Raw genomic sequence first — 21,613 nt, forward strand, 5'->3', positions numbered from 1 at the left:
TGATTATTTCAGGAAACGGATGAAAAACTTTGTTTGAAGAGTGGCTAAACACACTTGAAGTGATTCTGTCCCCTGTTGTCAGTCCATCTGCGAACCTCAGTTTACTCTAGGCAAGCTTTTCGACCCTGACTCACTCCTGTTTTGGCTCCTGTCTGTTTCCCAGCTTCGACCCGTTCTTTTGATCTTGACCACCTCTCCTCTCCTGGCTTTCGACTTGTTTCCGATCCCGACCACGTTTTTTGCTCTCCTATCCCGGGTACTGACCCCTTTTTTCCCGTTCAACAAATATAACATTTAAAACTTGTCTCCCTGCCGCTATTACTTAAGTGTCATGATTACTGACTCACCTGTGCCCACTCCTTTGGCGCCAACTGCCTCGGACTCCGATTGGCTCCCTTCCCCTATTTAAACCCCCGTCTTTCTGTCACCTGTTGTCAGTCCATCTGCGAACCTCAGTTTACGCTAGGCAAGCTTTTCGACCCTGACTCAGTCCTATTTTGGCTCCTGTCTGTTTCCCAGCTTCGACCCGTTCTTTTGATCTTGACCACCTCTCCTCTCCTGGCTTTCGACTTGTTTCCGATCCCGACCATGTTTTTTGCTATTCTATCCCGGCTACTGACCTGTTTTTTCCGTTCAACAAATATAACATATAAAACTTGTCTCCCTGCCGCTATTACTTAAGTGTCATGCTTACTGACTCACCTGTGCCCGCTCCTTTGCCGCCAAATGCCTCGGACTCCGATTGGCTCCCTGTCCCTATTTAAACCCACGTGTTTCTGTCACCTATTGTCAGTCCATCTGCGAACCTCAGTTTACTCTAGGCAAGCTTTTCGACCCTGATTCACTCCTGTTTTGGCTCCTGTCTGTTTCCCAGCTTCGACCCGTTCTTTTGATCTTGACCACCTCTCCTCTCCTGGCTTTCGACTTGTTTCCGATCCCGACCACGTTTTTTGCTCTCCTATCCCGGCTACTGACCCGTTTTTTCCCGTTCCCGACACCGCCATCGCTCGCCACCTTGTGAGAAACCTTACGCGACTGGGTCCTGTTTCTGTTCTGGCCCTGACAGTGTGACTTATACATGCGTTTTCCTTCTTAAACATTTGATTTTTGGATAATCAGGAGCGACTTAAAGCCTGGAAAATACGGTAAATGTCCCTCTCGTCCGTCGATGCCTGTAAAATAGTAACTAATCCTCAATTAGCTCTGCTTGGTCGCCGACCTCTGATAAAAAAGGTAATAGCCTCACTTTAAATCAAACTGCGAAATTAAAGTGGAGCCTTCTAATCAGGGGGGAGAACTCTCCAAAGCAGCCGAGCGTTCGCTCCAAGGCTCAATGAGTAAAAGGTAGATGGATTATCGGCTTCAAAGCCATCAAAGACCATCTAGAAAACGTCTTTCTGACGGTTATATTGTTTCAGGAAGGTTACTGTATTAAAGTGACCCAATACTGTTGAAAAATGTCATCAGTAACATAATCATAATGCCATTATATTGGAGTAATGTAACTCGATTACTTTCCAATACATTTGGATTACTCCAATACCAAATATGCCTCCGAAACAAAGTGAAGTCATGGTTATTTGTTTGGCCCTTAATCACAAAGAGTCTCAAAGATCTGCACAGACCACGGACTGTTGCAGACGACAGACTACTTTGACCTTATCCCCTGATCTAAAACCTACATGAGGGCAAGGAAAAACTCAAAAACCTCAAGTCATGTTCATTTGTGATGCCCTTTATCACAAAGAGTCTCAAAGATCTACACAAACCACAGACTATTGCAAACTACTATTATGACATCATCCCCTGATCTAAAACCTACATGAGGGCAGGGAAAAACCAAATACCTCAAGTCAAGTCATGTTTATTTGAGACGCCCTTTATCACAAAGAGTCTCAAAGATCTGCACAGACCACAGACTATTGAAAACTACTATTATGACACCATCCCCCGATCTAAAACCTACATGAGGGCAAGGAAAAACTCAAAAACCTAAAGTCAAGTTATGTTTATTTGTGACGCCCTTAATCACAAAGAGTCTCAAAGATCTGCACAGAGCACAGACTATTGAAAACTACTATTATGACAGCATCCCCTGATCTGCAACCTACATGAGGGCAAGGAAAAACTCAAAAACATCAACATGAGGAAAATGAAGAAACCTTGTGAAGGGATGGTCTCAAAGGGCTGCACAGACCGCAGATTTTTGCAAACTACAGACTATTATGACACCATCCCCTGATCTAAAACCTACATGAGGGCAAGGAAAAACTCAAAAACCTCAAGTCAAGTCCGGTTTATTTGTGATGCCCTTAATCACAAAGAGTCTCAAAGATCTGCACAGACCACAGACTATTGCAAACTACTATTATGACACCATCCCCCGAATTAAAACCTACATAAGGGCAAGGAAAAACTCAAAAACCTCAAGTCAAGTCATGTTTATTTGTGATGCCCTTTATCACAAAGAGTCCCAAAGTTCTACACAAACCACAGACTATTGCAAACTACTATTATGACACCATCCCCCGATCTAAAACTTACATGAGGGCAAGGAAAAACTCAAAAACCTCAAGTAAAGTCCTGTTAATTGTTTTGGCACAAGGAGTCTCAAAGGGCTGCACAGACTATTAAAAACTACAGACTACTGTGACAGCATCCCCTGATCTAAAACCGACATGAGGGCAAGGAAAAACTCAAAAACCTCAAGTCAAGTCAAGTCCTGTTAATTGTTTTGGCCCTTAACCACAAGGAGTCTCAAAGAGCTGCACAGACTATTGCAAACTACAGACTATTATGACAGCATCCCCTGATCTGCAACCTACATGAGGGCAAGGAAAAACTCAAAAACATAAGCATGAAATTAAGAAAACCTGTATAAGATAAATGACCAATGTAACCCTGAAAACAAATTGGAGAAAACCAAGGTGAGCTTGTAGTCCGACAAAAATGTGCTTAAAGAACGGAAACCGGACCCAATTGCATAACGTTTACCACAAGTTTTATTGAAAGAAAGAGGAAGGGCTGCGCCCACGATCTGGTGTTCGCTGGATGTGGGAAGCAAGTCGCTTTCGCACTCGGACTGTGATCCGAACACGGAAGTTGATCTTCTGTAGCGAGCGATGTCGGTGTCAGGGATGGAAAAACTGGTCGGTAGCCGGGACTGGAGAGCAAAGCGCGGTCGCGGTCGGAAACGAGTCCTAAGCGAGAACGGGAGAGTAGACGTAGTCTGATCAAAATAAGTCGTAGCCAGAGACAAACGGGATCAAAAACGGGACAGGCGGGAGTCAGGGTCGAAAAAGGCTTGCCTTGTATAAAAATAGGTTTGCAGACAGACTGACAAAAGGGGATTGACAGGACTGGGTTCAAAGAGTGACGGTGTGATTGTTTCTAAAAAACCTTACGGGCCGATTCGTGTGCTCGGTAGTCCAAACAGGTTTGTGCTGTAGCTGAGCTGATGAGACATGCGCCGCATACAAACATATCTCGCCCGATAGATAACAAAATCGCGTTTATATCGACCCCTTTTTTGGCAGCCTTCGGAAAGAAAATACTCCTGTAGGTGGACTTCGAGGTAAGTACTCCGGGTCTTGGAGTAAAAATACTTAAGTCACTACAGTTTTACAGTTTAGCCGGTTTGGCCGTGCGCACTAGACTAGGCATCGCTGGATGCGGGAAGCAAGTCGCTCTGGTACTCAGGTTGTGCTCCGACCGTGGAAGTGGATCTCCCGTGGTGAGCGATGGCGGTGTCGGGGACGGAAAAAACGTGTCGGTAGCCGGGACAGGAGAGCAAAAACGTAGTTGGAAGCGAGTCGTAAGCCAATATAGGAGAGAAGACGTAGTCCGGGACAAAAAGAGGTCGAAAGCCGGGACGGAAGAGAAGACGTGGTCAGGATCAAAAACGAGTCGAAGGCAAAAAAAGGGACTCAGGGTCGAAAAAGGCTTGCCTATTGTTAACTGAGGTTCGCAGACGGACTGACAAAAGGGGACACATTTTGGTCATGTTTGATAACGATTTAGTTGCCACACTTGGGATTCCCGTTGCTCACTGTTGTTTCAAGCGCCGCTCACCGACTTAGTAAGGAAAATGACAGGGAACATTGTCCCCAACGTGTTTTTTTGCTGACCGAATTTGAAGAAACTTTCGAGCGAAACGGCCACGTAATCCCAGAGATGACTTAGGAGTGCACGTGGACAGCGGAGCATCTGCCCCGAATCCCTGACCGCACAACAACGGGAGCAAATAACGGGAAAATAACATTAAAGCCCGGGTCGGAGCTCCGACATGCCGACTCCGTACAGCTGGGATTACAACATCTGTTGTTGTGCCCGAGGAGGGCAAAAAAAACTGTAAGGGGACCGCTTTTCCCTCCATCTCGCTCATTTTGTCGCCCAGGCATTACAGACGATGTCAGTTTCGAATGCAAAACGGAAAAACAAAAAATAGGATTACTGTCAGAACCAGAACAGAAACAGAACCCAATCGCGTGACGTTCTCACACAAGCCTTTATTTTACAGGAAATGGGGAGTCATGCACGTTAGGTAGCCGGTCCGGCATGGAAAGACAGGAAGCCAGAGGCCGACGAGATCGATACCAATTGCCCGAGTTGATATCGGACGGATGGGGTCGATATCGGACAGGACGGGACAGACAGGATTGATATCAAAACAGGATATTAAAGTTAAACAGGACAAACTATGCTGGAACGAAACTGGAGATCGATAATAAACAGGACAAAAATAGATGGGAACGGTACCGGGCAGGAAACACAGTCAGGAAACTGGACAGAGTCAAAACCCACGTCTTGCGTCGCAGAGGTTCGTTGACGGACTGACAAACAGTGAGTGAGAGTGTGGAGATAACGGATCAGGACATCGAAAATGAACAGGAGAAACTAGAGGGGAACAAAAATGGAGAAAATAATAAACAGGACAAAAACAGACGGAAATAAAACTGGAACCCGGGATTAAACAGGACAACAATAAACGAGAACAATACCGGACTGGAGATATCACAGGAAAACAGGACCGAGTCAGAACCCACGTCCAAGTTTGTTTGACGGGCTGAACCAGAAGCAAGAGAGCGCTGAGCTTTATATAAACAGGAAGTCAATCTCTCAACTCGCCGCAGCTGGCACCACACGGGCAGGGCCAATTGGGCACTATGGCAACCGTGACACAGACAAACAGGGCCAATTTGTCACCATGGCAACTGTGACACACACAGAATCAATCTCTCAACCAGCCGCAGCCGGCACCACACGGGCGGGGCCAATTGGGCACTATGGCAACCGTGACACAGACGGACGGGGCCAATTTGGCACCACAGCAACTGTGACACACACGGGTGGGGCCAATTGGGCGCCACTGCAACCATGACAATTACTGGGTTCGTACGGGAGCTTGAAATCCAATCCATGATCTCCTTCTCTATTTCCGGCTACTGTCCGAGACATTTTCATATTTTCTCTAAGCGTGATGTTTAGCTAAGATACTATATACAAATAAAATAACAGAAACAAAATTCCATCAATCCATTGTCCTCCACTTATCTTAAAATTGTTATTAATTGGTTGTATATTAATTTGAACCCAGTTTTAGTAATATGTATCAATTGTCAATTGGCGTGATCACAATGTTAGAAGTATCAAAACGGTGATGTGCTTTCAGTCAGACCTATGTCTTAGTTCTACCCACAATACACATAGCAACTTCGGACCATGCCCGGAAAGTCTACATTTAATGAGTGGCGGCAGTAGCTCAGGAGGTAGAGCGCTCGTCTTGGGATCAAGGGATCCCAGTTCGAATCCCGGCTCGTCCGTGTTACATGTCAAAGTGTCCTTGGGTAAGACACTGAACCCCTAATACCCCTAATAAGCAGGTTAGCGTCTTACATGGCTGCAATACAAGGCCGCTATTGGGAAATGTGGAGCACGTTGTAAAGCGCTTTGGGAAGTCATTGACTTGAAAAGCGCTATAGAAATGCAGCTCATTTCAATTCTCCGACCAGCGTTTTTGCTAAAAGCTCATGTGAGCAAGAAATATTTTTCTTTATTTTGTTTGTATCAATTGTGTTTTTTTTGTTCTTAGTTCTGAGTTTCAAAAAGCATTAAAAAGTCAGAATTTAGCCTGCCTGAAGCTGTAGAAACGCTGTGTCACGATTGCCCTCTCGTTTGATGCCAGCTGCTGCTCTCTGCCTGATTCGTTCCAGTATTCTTATTTGCTCATGGTCAGTCCGTCAACCAACCTTCGCACTTGCAAGGCAAGCATTTTTGACTCTGGCTCCCGTTCTGTTCCCGACCTGTCCTGTATCCTGTATCCAATTCTTGTATCGATCCCCAATCCAAGCTTGGCTCTCCTGTCCCGGCTACCCATATCCTGATTCTGTTTCCTGTATCGATCCCTGATCCAAGCTCCGTTCTCCTGTCCCGGCTACCCGCGGGGTTGGGTAGAGTTACTTTAACTTGATTACTTTCAATGACTTTTGGACTACTCCAATACCAAATATGCTAATAAAAGACAAAAGAAACTAAATAGGAATCAAATTATGACTCACAACACGTGGTAAGCTTTCTCTCCTGGCTTTGATCTCTTTGATCTCCGGCAAAACGAACATCAAATGCGACAGAAACAAAATGAAAATAAATCCAAACAGCTTGCCAACATCATTTTTGCCGTTCCGTGTATACCGTTACTCCCCAAACCTGCACAAAATTTAGTCATTTAGTAATCCAAAAGTAATTGAAAGTAATCAAGTTAAAGTAACCCTACCCAACCCTGGCTACCCGTATCCTGATTCTGTTTCCTTTATCGATCCCAAAGCATTGTGTGAAACGTTTTGCATTTGGGTCCCCTGCTTGTACCGGTCGTGACACCCAGTGTATAAGCCACACCCACTCCATCTAGTAACAGCATTAATAATCACAGTACTCGTTATCAGAAAAGTAATCACATTCCTTTGTAACTCATGAGTCCAACCACTAGCGATAGCCCCCCTGTTTCCAATCATTTTTATAACCTTGTTTCATAACCTTATCTTCTTCTCTGTTTCTTATCTTCTTGGTTTCTTTACCTCACTGTGAATGTGTGAAACTGGAGTGTCATGCCCAATTTTGTTAACCCATTTTGTAACAATGACAATAAAGGTATATTCTATTCTAGGTATATTCTATTAAATTCTATTTCCCCCCAGCCAAAGGAAGAGAAATCGCCTTGTTACCTGCGCCAAAAACGAGAGTTGTGGTATCGATTGCTTGTTTTTGGGGTTGGCCGTACAGCAAACACAGTCAATGGCTTAGAGCTTAGAGCCAAGCAGGAACTCATTATTTTCCTGTGAATTTGAATAAAAGTGCAGATTCTATTTCGAGAAATGCGATTGCGCGTCCCAGCAGTCTCTAGCTAACCTCGTTATCCCTGAAACAGGAAGTAGCCGGCCCCAGCTCAATATTCACTTTTGTTTCGGTTTTCTCTTGTTAGACTTTACACGTTTCAGATTATCCAGTTTGGAGTAAGAAGTAGTCTGTTAGCTAATATGCGGGAACCAGGATTTAGCCCACGGGTGTCAAAGAGGCGGCCCGCGGCCAGGATCAGGCCCGCTAAGGGATTGAATACGGCTCGCGGGACAACACTCAGAGAAGTGCAAGGGAAAAACAAGCCGCAGGTTGAAATAGGTCCACTTGATGTTGCCAAAGCCAGGTGCCTTGAACAAAGACACTGTACTTGTATTTCTCTTCTCTCTCTCTCTCTCTCTCTCTCTCTCTCTCTCTCTCTCTCTCTCTCTCTCTCTCTCTCTCTCTCTCTCTCTCTCTCTCTCTCTCTCTCTCTCTCTCTCTCTTTCCTTCTTTTCCACCCCTTTTCTCCCACTCTCTGTCTCTTTCTCTCTCTGTGTCTTTTTAACTTATTTTGCTGTAACTTCCTTTTTTTCCTTTTTTCTCTTTTCTCTTTCTCTCTTCATACCCTTCGTGCTTTCTTTTCTCTTTTCTCTCCTTCTGTTTTTCTATTTCTCTTTGGATTTCTTTCTTCCTCTCCCTTTCTTTTCCCCTTCCCTCACCACTTTTTATCTTTTGTTTCTCACGCTCTCTTCCTCTTTTAAATTTTGGTCGAATTGACCAGAACAGGCCTTTGTATGGTATTCTTTCGGAAACAACTTTATTATTTCAGCTCTCACATACACGGCAGACTCATGTAGAGTATGACTATTGGTTATCTTATGCACAGATTGTCCCAGCTCACTTGCAGGTCACCCATTGTGATCATGTGCCTCTTGGTTGCGTCTCTGATTTTTTTTTTCTCGTGTTCGGGTTGAAATACATGTGCACTCTGTCATTAATAATCATTTAGGTTGACATTGGATCATTCAGAAGTCACCAGGGAACTTCTGAAGTCAGTCAAAGGAGCTGAAAGAAAAGGGGGCAGTATCTAATATTATTTTCTGTTTTTTGTTGAAAATTCAATATAAAATTGTCTCGGTTGCCATGGTGCCCAATTGGCCCCGCCCGTGTGGCGCCAGCTGCGGATTGGCTTTCCGTCTATTTAAGCTCAGTGCTCTCACTCTTCCTTTGTTAGACAGTCAACGAACCTCTGCCCCGCAAGACGTGGGCTTTGACTCGGTCCTGTTTCCTGTTGGTATTTCCTGTCCGGTATTGTTCCCGTTTATTTTTTCCTGTTTAATATTGGTTTACAGTTTCGTTCCCGTCTATTTTTGTCCTGTCTGTTATTCTCTCCAGTTTTTGTTCCCGTCTAGTTTATCCTGTTTAATTTCGATATCCTGTTTCATTATCTCATCCCGTCATGTCCAGTATCGACCCCATCTCTCCGATATTTAGTTACTTTTTTTAACTTGCCTGATATCCATTATCACCAATGGGGTCTCCATGCACATCAGGTAGTCCTGATATCGTTAAAGGTAATCTACGTGGCATCTATTCCAGGAATCAGTAACACAAAATATTGGTTGATCGTATCCCTTAACCACACTGGTCATAGGGGCACCATTTCCTGTGGTGTGTCTTGGGCAAGTACAGCCTGGTGACGCCCATCCCTCTCCAGGCCAACATATGTTTACACCGGGCTTAAACTGTGTAGTTACTTAAAGCCCTACCTCGCTTATTCTATTGTTTGAATGTCACGGTTGCCGTGGCGCCCAACTGGCCCCGCCCCTGTGGCGCCAGCTGTGGCTCATTGACGGATAGGCTTTCCTTCTATTTAAGCTCAGTGCTCTCACTCTTCCTTTGTCAGTCCGTCAACGCACCTCTGCTCCACAAGACGTGGGTTCTGACTCCGTCCTGTTTCCTGTTGGTATTTGTTGTCCGGTATTGTTCCCGTTTATGTTTTCTTCTCCAGTTTCCGTTCCTGTATAGTTTGTCCTGTTTTTTTTTCGATATCCTCTTTCATTGTCCATCCTGTCTGTCCTTTCCTGTGCGATATAAGCTCGGGCAATTGGTATCGATCTCGTCTGCCTCTGGCTTCCTATCATTCCACGCCAGCCTGCAAATAAAAGGCTTATGTGAGAAACGTCACGCATTTGGGTCCTGATCCTGTTTTGATTCTTGACCAAAATGTGGAAATAATTGAGTTTCTCTCCACAGTTTCATGAAAAAAATTATTTTCTTTTATTTTTTGAAGTCTGAAATTTGGCAACAGGACAAAAAGTTCTTGGGGGAGGGGCACTATTCTCAATTTTCAATACTGTTGATGAGGGAAATCCAACGTATGCACAAAAATCCCTTTGTGATTTAGGTTGAGTTCGACGAGGCGGATACTTTATCGATCCCGGAGGAAATTTCACTCTATGGCACTGAAGCATCGACAAACGCAATTAACTCACGCAATTAACTCGATGTACTTTGGTCGCCATGGAAACGGGCTGCAGCCCACACAGATTAGCGATAATGGATTTTTGGGGGGTTGTTGGCTTCTTTTAGGACCTTATTTCAGTTAAAAATTGATAGGACTCCGATTATATTGCACCCCGGTCATCCTGGAAGGGGGGTTACCACTTGTGAGGCCCCTTCTCATGGTTTCTTTTGCCTCATGTTGAGGTTTTAGGTTTTCCCTTGCCCGCATGTTGGTTTTAGATCAGGGGATGGTGTCATTGTAATCCTGTGCAGTCCTTTTGAGACATCCTGTGACGAGTAAATGTAACTTGACTTGACTGTGCGGCACAGTTCTAAGTTCTCGGGAACCTCCTGTGTGGGTTCAAATCCAGCTACCGGACTTCCTGTGCGGAGTTTGTATGTTCTCCCCGTGCTTGCGTGGGTTTCCTCCGGGCACTCCGGTTTCCTCCCACATTCCAATTTAAAATGATGGCTACCACGCTTGGCACAAATTTATAAAAAAAAATATGTGTGTTTGAAATCATAAATACTCCCATCTGTTCCCTGTTGTCAGTCCGTCTGCGAACCTCAGTCTATACTGTACTAGACAAGCCTTTTTCGACATGTTAAATTTCAGAAATGGGAAATCTGGAGATTTTTTTTTCGACGAGATTATTATTACTATTATTATTATTATTAGCGCTTTTCAAGTCAATGAAGACGTCCAAAAGCGCTTTACAATATGCTTCACACACACACACTCACAAACCAATAGGGAGTCAGCCTCCAAACGTTTTGAGGATAATCAAGATGCTAAATGGGAAATGAACTGCATTTCTATAGCGCTTTTCAAGTCAATGAAGACCTCCCAAAGCGCTTTACAATGTGCTTCACACTAACCCATTCACACACACACTCACACACCAATAGGGAGTCAGCCTCCAAACGTTTTGAGGATAATCAAGATGCTAAATGGTAAATGAACTGCATTTCAATAGCGATTTTCAAGTCAATGAATAGCTCCCAAAGCGCTTTACAATGTGCTTCACACTAACCCATTCACAAACACACTCACCCACCGATAGGGAGTCAGCCTCCAAACGTTTTGAGGTTAATCAAGATGATAAATACTCCCATCTGTCCCGTGTTGTCAGTCCGTCTGCGAAACTCAGTGTATACCAGGCAAGCCTTTTTCGATCCCGACTCCCACCTGTCCCGTTTTTGCTCCCGTCTGTCATCCATGTTAAATTTCAGAAATAGGAAATCGGGATATTTTGTTTTTGAATCAATTATTGTTATTATTATTATTATTATTGGGCAGCGCGGTGGCGCAGTGGTTAGCGCGTGTGCGGCACAGTTCTAAGGTCTTGGGAACCTCCTGTATGGGTTCGAATCCAGCTACCGGACTTTGCTGTGCGGAGTTTGTATGTTCTCCCCGTGTTTGCGTGGGTTTCCTCCGGGCACTCCGGTTTCCTCCCACATTCCAAAGACATGCATTTCAGGTGGATTGGCCGGTCCAAATTGTCCCTAGGTGTGAATGAGCAAGCGACTTGTCTGTCCCCGTGTGCCCTGCGATTGGCTGGCAACCAGTTCAGGGTGTCCCCTGCCCACTGCCCGATGATTGCTAGGATGGGCTCCGGCACCCCCGCGACCCTACTGAGGATAAACGGTGCAGCTAATGAGATGAGAGTCAGGTGGATTGGCCGGTCCAAATTGTCCCTAGGTGTGAATGAGCGAGTTTTCTGTCCCTGTGTGCCCTGCGATTGGCTGGCAACCAGTTCAGGGTGTCCCCTGCCCACTGCCCAATGATTGCTAGGATGGGCTCCGGCACCCCCGCGACCCTACTGAGGATAAGCGGTGCAGCTAATGAGATGAGATGAGTCTTTCGTTCCCGCTTTCCAACTTTTAAGATGGAGGGAGCAAATAAAGGACAAGAAAGCGGCAGCAGCGGGCGAATGTCTGTCTTCCCGAGATTAAAAAGAAGACAAATACAAAGTCGGGCGTCACTCGCGATTGGCTGAAGTTTAATAGCAATTTCCGAGGGGGCAGAGCGACGCCTGTCAGAGTTTTGATGGCCGACAAACACGACAAGCGTTTACTGCCACTTCTCTGGATTTCAAAATGTCTTTTTTCAAAATCTAGGATTGTCCGATTGATGTTTGTTTTGACGTGGAGTCCGAATGAATAAAGTCAGAATTCCTCCGCGGGGGCCGCCCTGATGGGACTTAAGCGTCTGTTTTGATGCATGCCAGGCCAAATGAAACACGAATGTTTTGTTTGCGTGGAAAGAAAAAGATGGTGAGAATTACTGAGCAGGCAGCACACAGCAAATGCGATCAGAGGGCAAGTTAGGAAAGGCTGTGATAGGCTGGTGCAGGGGTGTCCAACTCAATTTAGCTGCGGGCTACAGACGGGGACCCTACGAGTAAATGTAAATGGTCTGCATTTTCATAGCGCTTTTCAAGTCAATGAAGACCTCCAAAGCGCTTTACCAATTCACACACACACTCACACACCGATAGGGAGTCAACCTCCAACCGTTTTGAGGATAATCAAGATGCTAAATGGTAAATGGTCTGCATTTATATAGCGCTTTTCAAGTCAATGAAGACCTCCCAAAGTGCTTTACAATGTGCTTCATATTTACCCATTCACAAACACTCACACACCAATAGGGAGTCAGCCTCCAAACGTTTTGAGAATAATCAAGATGCTAAATGCTAAACGGTCTGCATTTTTATAGCGCTTTTCAAGTCAATGAAGACCACCAAAAGCGCTTTACAATATGCTTCACACAATGCCCAATTACACACACACTCACACACCAATAGGGAGTCAGCCTCCAAACGTTTTGAGGATAATCAAGATGCTAAATGCTAAATGGATCTCTGTCAGTCCCTCACCCCCTCATACACCCCCTTTGGAGGAAAAAAAAAGCCTAAGCAACAAGGACAGTACAAACATCTTCTTTGTACCTTCATCTCTTTGTTTTCTTTGTCCTCACTGTAAAATGTGGACCTGGAGTGCCATGTCCAATTGCGTTGTCACAATATATTCTACCCATGTTGTAACAATGACAATAAAGGTATATTTTATTCTATTCTATTCTATAAATGTAACTTGTATTCAATCGTATAAAATCCTTTACAGTCAAATGTATAAAATCCTTCACCACCCAGATTTTTAGGTAGGGTTCTGGTCCCCAATAACAGCAATAACCGAGGGACTACTGTCCTCCTCCTGATCTCAGCCTGCAGTTTTTCCTCGGCCTTTATATATTCTAAATCTCCGGGCGACTTCGGTATGGAACGGGCGGACATGACAAAGCGAAGGGATGATGAAGGTGGACATCTTGTTGAATGAGAAGAACAGTGATAAGAATTCTTCCTCCAGGCAGATGTGTTGGTGTACAGTGAGTGACTCAGTAGTGCGAGGTAGGAAAAGTAGAAATGTGCAGCAAAGCCCTGCAAAAATTGCTTGTCGTCTGGATTCTGTAACCATTATCCCCCTTGATGCAAATGTAAGGTGCTTGAAATCCATAAAAATGCTTCTATTTTCACGTTTTCGTTTTGAGGATAATCAAGATGCTGAATGGTAAATGGTCTGCATTTTCATAGCGCTTTTCAAGTCAATGAAGACCTCCAAAAGCGCTTTACAATGTGCTTCACATTTACCCATTCACACACACTCACACACCAATAGGGAGTCAGCCTCCAAACGTTTTGAGGATAATCAAGATGCTGAATGATAAATGGTCTGCATTTATATAGCGTTTTTCAAGTCAATTAAGACTTCCTAAAGCACTTTACAGTGTGCTTCACACAATGCCCAGTCACACACACACTCACACACCAATAGGGAGTCAGCCTCCCAACGTTTTGAGGATAATCAAGATGCTGAATGATAAATGGTCTGCATTTCTATAGCGCTTTTCAAGTCACCGAAGACCTCCCAAAGCACTTTACAATGTGCCTACTTACCCATTCGCACACACACACACACACACACACACACACACACACACACACACACACACACACACACACACACACACACACACACACCAATAGGGAGTCAGCCTCCAAACGTTTTGAGGATAATCAAGATGCTGAATGGTAAATGGTCTGCATTTATATAGCGCTTTTCAAGTCAATGAAGACCTCCCGAAGCGCCTTACAATGTGCATCACACTTACCCATTCACACACACACACACACTCACACACCAATAGGGAGTCAGCCTCCAAACGTTTTGAGGATAATCAAGATGCTGAATGGTAAATGGTCTGCATTTATATAGCGCTTTTCAAGTCACTGAAGACCTCCCAAAGCACTTTACAATGTGCTTACTTACCCATTCGCACACACACACACACACTCTCACACACCAATAGGGAGTCAGCCTCCAAACGTTTTGAGGATAATCAAGATGCTAAATGGTCTGCATTTCTATAGCGCTTTTCAAGTCAATTTTTTATGTATTTTTTAAGGATTGAAAAGTCCTTGAAAAGTCCTTGAAAAGTCCTCCCTGTTTTGGCTTGAAACTGATAATATCTGTAAAAAAATATATATATATTAAGTTACTTCATTACCTAATAAATCCCCTCTACGTAAGTACACGTTTGTCTGTCTGGCTCCGCTAAGGAACTCCACCTGGCTCTACCCTGTTTAACCAATCAAATGTAGCAACCTTGTCACGTGACCCTATTGAAATACTGCGGGATCTTTTTTGTTTTGATGAAACAGATCGAGAAATTTACATTTACCTGAGTACCTTTTGGGAATTTTTGTACTTCTCGGAGTATTTTCAAATCCCTATACTTTTACTTCGTAAGTATGTCTGTCTCCGCTAAGGAACTCCGCCTGGCTCTACCCTGTTTAACCAATCAAAAGAAGCAACCTTGTCATGTGACCATATTGAACGGCTGCAGGGGAATTCTTGGTAACGGATTAAACAGATGGAAAATGTCTCTCGGCAATAGCGACTATGAAAACAGAAAAGGAAGAGCCTCTTTTTACCAACTACCGTATTTTCCGCACTATAGGGCGCACCGGGTTATAGGGCGCACCCCCCAAAAATAGTTTTTGGTCCTATATCTTCCATACATAAGGCGCACCGGATTATAAGGCGTTACAATGGGAACGTGGACAAAACAGTCCGATAGTTCAGTCCAATTTATTACCCCCTTAACATTCCCAAAGCTTGAAAAGTAGCAAATACGTGTCGAGAACACGTGCGGATGCGGCGTCCGTACGATGTCACTCAAATGCATCGTTCCGAATATCATTCGGAAGGTTAAATTCTTGGGATTCAAGAAATGCCAACCATTCCTTAGTTTCTATTTTCTTTTTCGCTCGCAACTTTACTGTGCATGTGACAATAAACACTTGGAATTGAGTTTAATTTAAAAATAGACTCATCACAGAAACATCAAGATCACTCTGAAACAAGATACTGGGAAAATATATAGCCGGAGTAGCTCACCGAAGTCGTTGCGTTCGATAAAAATGTGCAACCATGGTCCTCTTATATCCGTGAGTGTAGTAAATCCAGGAGAGTAAAATATTTACAAATACTCTCTATGCCGTCAATCCAACATGCTATTCACATTCATCTTTTTCGGCCAATTGCAGGCTTTGTTTTGCCCCTTTAGCCTATGCCAGCCTGTAAATGATAAAAAGGATCCGCCCCCTTTACCTCCGAATAACTTTAGCCAATAGTGATCGATTCAAGTGATTGACACATTGGTTAGCCAATGAAACGCCGGTATATAAATCCCAGCATACACCGCGGACTACTTTGCGTTCGGGGGAAAATAGAGTCGGCGGCTGCTTTCATTAGTTGCAAGACTTTGCGACTTAATATTGATCCATATATAAGGCGCACTGTATTATAAGGCGCATGGTCAGCTTTTGAAAAAAAAAAATTAGGTGCGCCTTATAGTGCGGAAAAAACCACTACTTTAATCAACTACTTTTACTCCTACTGGCGCTAGCTGCCCCATTAGCAGAAGGCGGGATGGAACAATAAATACATCATTAAAAAAATATAGATATATAAATAAACATACGAATCAACAGGAACGACACAAAAATCTATCTCCAGATATTCAGTGGCGGGGATAATCCCCCGCTGATCCCCCTTTCCACTGTGTGAGAGCGCTAGCGGCGAAAAGACTGACAGGGTACAAAAAAAGGAAAATGGACGAAAAAAATAGGTAAGAAAATAAGATGGACAAGCGAGAATGGAGAAGGAAGTCCCTCCCGGATTCCGTCCGACTCTTCTTTTGACTGTGATGTCGATGTGCCGCCGTGCCGCACATGATATGCTGGGGAGGATTAGTCCGTAATCACAAGGGCTTGGCGGTGTAGTCATGAGGGGGTTTCTCCAGGCTATAAATCCCCCCGCCGCCCCCCCCCCTTCCATGTGGCATTGAGCCCTCTACCGGCTCACGAGTGGGACACAACCTTTCCGGGCGGAACCCCGAAGACTTTGACTCTTGAGACGGACTATTTATCCGCGGAACAATCAGAAGGGCTCGGCATAACAGATTGTAGCCCACATTTTTGAAATGATGGCTGCCACGCTTGGCACAAATTTATAAAAAAAAAGGGTGTTTGAAATCATAAATACCGTAAAATCCGGACTATAGAGCGCACCTAATATAAGCCGCACCCATCACTTTTTAAGTGATTTTCCACTTTTGTACTTACACAAGCCGCACCTGTATATAAGCCGCGCGCGCCCGCATTAAAATTCGTGACACCAGGCTGTAAGTCCCACGATCGTGATTTTGTAGAGATTTATTGTTCTATATTCTTTATCAATTATTCATTATCCATCAAGTCATAATACAACATAAAGCCAATAGGCCGAGACATTTGCTCCCAGCCAAGAGGCTGAGTCAAGGTCTTAGCCTCCTACCGACACAATCCAAAAGGGGGGGGGGGATTTTTTAAGGGTTATTGTTCTATATTCTTTATCAATTATCCATTATCCGTTATCGGTCAAATCATAATACGCTACAAAGTCAAGAGGCCGAGACACTTGCTCCCAGCCAAGAGGCTGAGTTAAGGTCCTAGCCATAGGGCCAAGCAGCGATCAGCACGAATGCATCGTTCCCGGAGGTACTGCAATACCGGGCCGGTGCGTGGAGTGGACAGAGCAAGCTCTTATTCCATCTCCCGATTGCAAAAATAGTGATCCTTACGATCACGGCGACAGTTCTCAAACTAAATATCCTTCATTGAAGATTTATTCGAAATGAAGAGAAACAAGAGTGATTCCCATTATAAATTCAGAACAGCCGACTTTTTAACCGCATGCCGACTTTTTTGGAATCCCACAATCCAAAAGTCACTAGTACACAATCCTAAAACCACAGTCGGTGTAATGATTGGAAAATGATACCCGTAATTAACGTATGATGCAGATTTGTAAAGTCCGGGTCCTGTTGAAAGTATCCAAGGAAACAAAATGTATATTTCCAAAGTTAAGGGTGGGAAAAATATACATCCACTATTGTCCGCTGCGACGACAGACAAATCTACCGGTAACTCAGCTTTACCCCACTTCCCATCAGCCCGCGTTTGCTCCGCCCCTTCTTTTTGAGTCGCCCGTAGAACACATAACAGAATAAATCTCTAAAATAAATACATTACAAAAATGTACAGTTGCAAATACATATTATACATGGTTACACATATTTACGAAGAAAGACGGTACACCGAGAGAGTTTTCAAAGCTTTAATAATAATAATATAACTTTCATCCCAAACCATGCCTTTGGAATGTACCAACACGCTAGTAGGATCACACTCGCAATGTATCAAACGTGACTGTTAAAAAAAAGCCTCCTGTAATTGAGAAATTCACGGAAGATTGTACTCATCTTCCTCCTCATAACTATCGCCATCAAGGGCGCCTCATTATCGGAAAGTACCTTGACTTAACAGACAATGTATGCATAAACTTAGAGGTTGCAGTCTTTCTTGGCGCACATATTCTACTGTTCTTAATCTTACCTTTTATACTCCAGCGCCGCTGGTGGCCGTTGGAAAAATTACATAAATTGTCCGCTTCACTGAATAAGCCGCAGGGCTGAACATTTGGGAAAAAAGTAGCGGCTTATAGTCCGGAATTTACGGTACTCCCATCTGTCCCCTGTTCACAGTCCGTCTGCGAACCTCAGTGTATACTAGGCAAGCCTTTTTCTATCCCGACTCCCACCTGTCCCGTTTTTGCTCCCGTCTGTCATACATGTTAAGTTTCAGAAATGGGAAATCGGGAGATTTTTTTTTCGACGCGATTATTATTACTATTATTATTATTATTAGCGCTTTTCAAGTCAATGAAGACCTCCAAAAGCGCTTTACAATATGCTTCACACAATGCCCATTCACACACACACACTCACACACCAATAGGGAGTCAGCCTCCAAACGTTTTGAGGATAATCAAGATGCTAAATGGTAAATGAACTGCATTTCTATAGACAATGTCAATGAATAGTTCCCAAAGCGCTTTACAATGTGCTTCACACTAACCCATTCACACACACACTCACACACAAATAGGGAGTCGGCCTCCAAAACGTTTTGAGGATAATCAAGATGCTAAATGTTAAGTAGTCTGCATTTCTATGGCCTTTTTCAAGTCAATGAAGACCTCCCGAAGCGCTTTACAATGTGCTTCACACTAACCCATTCACACACACACACACCAATAAGGGAATGAGCCTCCTAACGTTTTGAGGATAATCAAGATGCTAAATGGTAAATAGTCTGCACTTCTATGGCACTTTTCAAGTCAATGAAGACCTCCCAAAGAGCTTTACAATGTGCTTCACACTTTTCCCCTTTACAGCCACACTCACAAACCTCGTTCTGCGTTTCAGTTTAAAAACGTTTAACAAACTAGGCTCAACGCCAACACTCAAAAAACGTTATATACAAGGTGCATCCACACTCCTTTAAGCTTCAGTTCAACAATGGTAACAATCATAAAGGCTCTTTGAACACAGTTGGTCATCGTTAACACATACTTAATAGAGCAAATATTCTACTTTTAACTTCAAACAACGTACCTCCCCTTCTAACTTCCGCAAGACCAAATTGGGCACACGTTGGGCACGCATTGCAATCATCCTAACATACTCTCCATTCTAAGCGCTAAGTGCATTCTGGTGGTTTCTCCAATCACGATCTCCTTGATCTACGATGGTGGTCACAGATGGATTCTAGTGAGTGTTTTTCAGGTTTGTTGTTTTGTACCTTACAAAACCACATCTGTGTAAGGGTCGGGGAATAAATCCACTTGACGCTAGTTACTCCTTTCGGAGATATGACCTCCATAAGTCTATCTATCTAGACTCCGTTTTACGAAACGGACTGACCATAAAATCGGCTCCGGAAAAATCAGCAGGGTTTGGAGATTATGGGAGTTTTCGACCAGTAAAAGTTACAAGGACAAAAAGAAAGTATTCGCTATAATCCTAGTCGATTTGAGTTGTTTCCCTTGTACACCAAAAAAGACTCTTTCCCAAGAACCAGCAGACACGGTTTTGATTTTGAAACCGTCCTGCCGAGAGTTTTGGTCTCGTGCTCCGGTTGGTAGCAACGAGTGGCCCATGTGCTGGATTTCAGGGGCCTGCACGGCCACATCAAGCACCCGTCATGCGGGGCAGTAGACAAGAGGCAAGAGAGATAAACTATCGATCAGTTCCTCTTTATATAGACGGGTGACGCTCGACCAGATCGTGCCTCTTTAGCCGTGTTCTCAGATACCTGACATCACTAGTATCAGATGTTGGTGTTTGAAATTGCTCAACTTGTTAAAAAGCCAAAGAAGTGAGACATTTTCGTAATATTCTGTACTTGAGAATGCCACTCCAATCGACATAATTACGTACGGTGAGAAAATCCTTTAATACAATACAAATTCAGCTGACCAGGGGGCGCTAATTACCATCCCTCAGCGAGTATCTGCAGCTAAGCTAGCAAAGAAGACGTATTAGAAAAAAAATAAATAAACACCTGCTTTAAAGATTGCAGTGATTTCTGAGAGTTTCTTCTATTTTTCCCACTTGCAACTCAACCTCCGCTCATGGGCTGTAGGAGGAGGGAAGATGAGTTCGTGTAAGAAACGAGGTGTCGTGGAGCAGTGGGCAGATGCCAAGGAGGGGAGGAGAGAAAAAGAAAAAAAAAGAAAAAAGAAAAAAAAGAAAAAAAAGCGCAGGGATGTCTTAAGTGCAGACTAGCAAAAGGTCGAGTGGATTGGGAGTTGCGGAGGCGGGAACTGGGGCAGGTGTGAGGCGGTTCTGATCATCGAGAAAGAAAATAGAGAAAGCGAGAGAGTGAGAAAGAGACGGAGAGAAAGAAAGGGGAGAGAAAGGGAAAAAAGAAAATATTAGGATAGAGAAGAGTAATGGGAAAAGGAGAAAAAGGAGAGAGTGGTAAAACAAGAAAGGGAGATAAAGAGAAAAGGGGAGATAGATGGATATAAAGAGACAGAGAGGTAAAAAGATAAAAAAAGAACAAAAAGACAGGGAAAGTGAGAGACAGAAATAAAGAGAGAGAGAATGAGGGAGAGAGGTGATAAAAAGGGAAAGATAGGAGAGAGAGAGAGAGAGAGAGAGAGAGAGAGAGAGAGAGAGAGAGAGAGAGACAGAAAGGGGGGAAAAGACCAAAAGAAAAAGAAAAGGCAAAAAGAGACAGAGAGAAAGAGAAAACTAAAAAAGAAGAGGAAACAGGAAAAAGAGACAGAGGGAGAAAGAGATAGGTGGAGAGAGGTAAAAAGAGAGAAACAGGTGGAGAGAGAGGTAATAAGAGAATAGGGAGAAATAACAAAAAGAAAAAAGTGAGAGGCAGAGAGAAAGACAGAAGGAAAGAACGAGAGAACAAGACAGAGAAAGCAAAGGAGAAAGAATAAAAAGATGAAGATAAAAGAGAGAGAGAGTGAGACAGACAGAAAGGGGGGAAAAGACCAAAAGAAAAAGAAAAGAGAAAAAAGCGACAGAGAGAAAGAGAAAACTAAAAAAGAAGAGGAAACAGAGGAAAAAAAGAGAAAGAAAAAGAGATAGGTGGAGAGAGGTAAAAAGAGAGAAACAGGTGGAGAGAGAGGTAATGAGAGAATGGAGAGAAAGAACAAAAAGAAAAAAGTGAGAGGCAGAAAGAAAGACAGAAAGAAAGAACGAGAGAACAAGACAGAGAAAGCAAAGGAGAAAGAATAAAAAGATGAAGATAAAAGAGAGAGAGAGAGAGAGACAGACAGAAAGGGGGGAAAAGACCAAAAAAAGAAAAGGCAAAAAAGAGACAGAGAGAAAGAGAAGACTAAAAAATAAGAGGAAACAGAGGAAAAAGAGAGAGAGAGAAAGAAATAGGTGGAGAGAGGTAAAAAGAGAGAAACAGGTGGAGAGAGAGGTAATGAGAGAATGGAGAGAAAGAACAAAAAGAAAAAAGTGAGAGGCAGAAAGAAAGACAGAAAGAAAGAACGAGAGAACAAGACAGAGAAAGCAAAGGAGAAAGAATAAAAAGATGAAGATAAAAGAGAGAGAGAGAGAGAGACAGACAGAAAGGGGGGAAAAGACCAAAAAAAGAAAAGGCAAAAAAGAGACAGAGAGAAAGAGAAGACTAAAAAATAAGAGGAAACAGAGGAAAAAGAGAGAGAGAGAAAGAAATAGGTGGAGAGAGGTAAAAAGAGAGAAACAGGTGGAGAGAGAGGTAATAAGAGAATGGAGAGAAATAACAAAAAGAAAAAAGTGAGAGGCAGAAAGAAAGACAGAAGGAAAGACAGAAGG

General features: G+C 43.6%; 1 protein-coding gene and 1 pseudogene across 3 annotated transcripts in view; one reads left to right on the plus strand and one right to left on the minus strand.

The window, feature by feature from the left end:
• nrg3b (neuregulin 3b) overlaps window positions 1–21,613 on the plus strand; it is a 422,858-nt gene that overhangs the window by 146,540 nt on the left and 254,705 nt on the right. The gene's annotated exons all lie outside the window — the stretch shown is intronic.
• LOC148347833 (U2 spliceosomal RNA) lies at window positions 16,922–17,094 on the minus strand (annotated as a pseudogene).

The sequence above is a fragment of the Urocampus carinirostris genome, chromosome 19 (genome assembly GCF_059441175.1).
Source record: "Urocampus carinirostris isolate Australia breed hairy pipefish chromosome 19, RoL_Ucar_1.0, whole genome shotgun sequence".
NCBI classification, from domain to species: Eukaryota; Metazoa; Chordata; class Actinopteri; order Syngnathiformes; family Syngnathidae; genus Urocampus; species Urocampus carinirostris.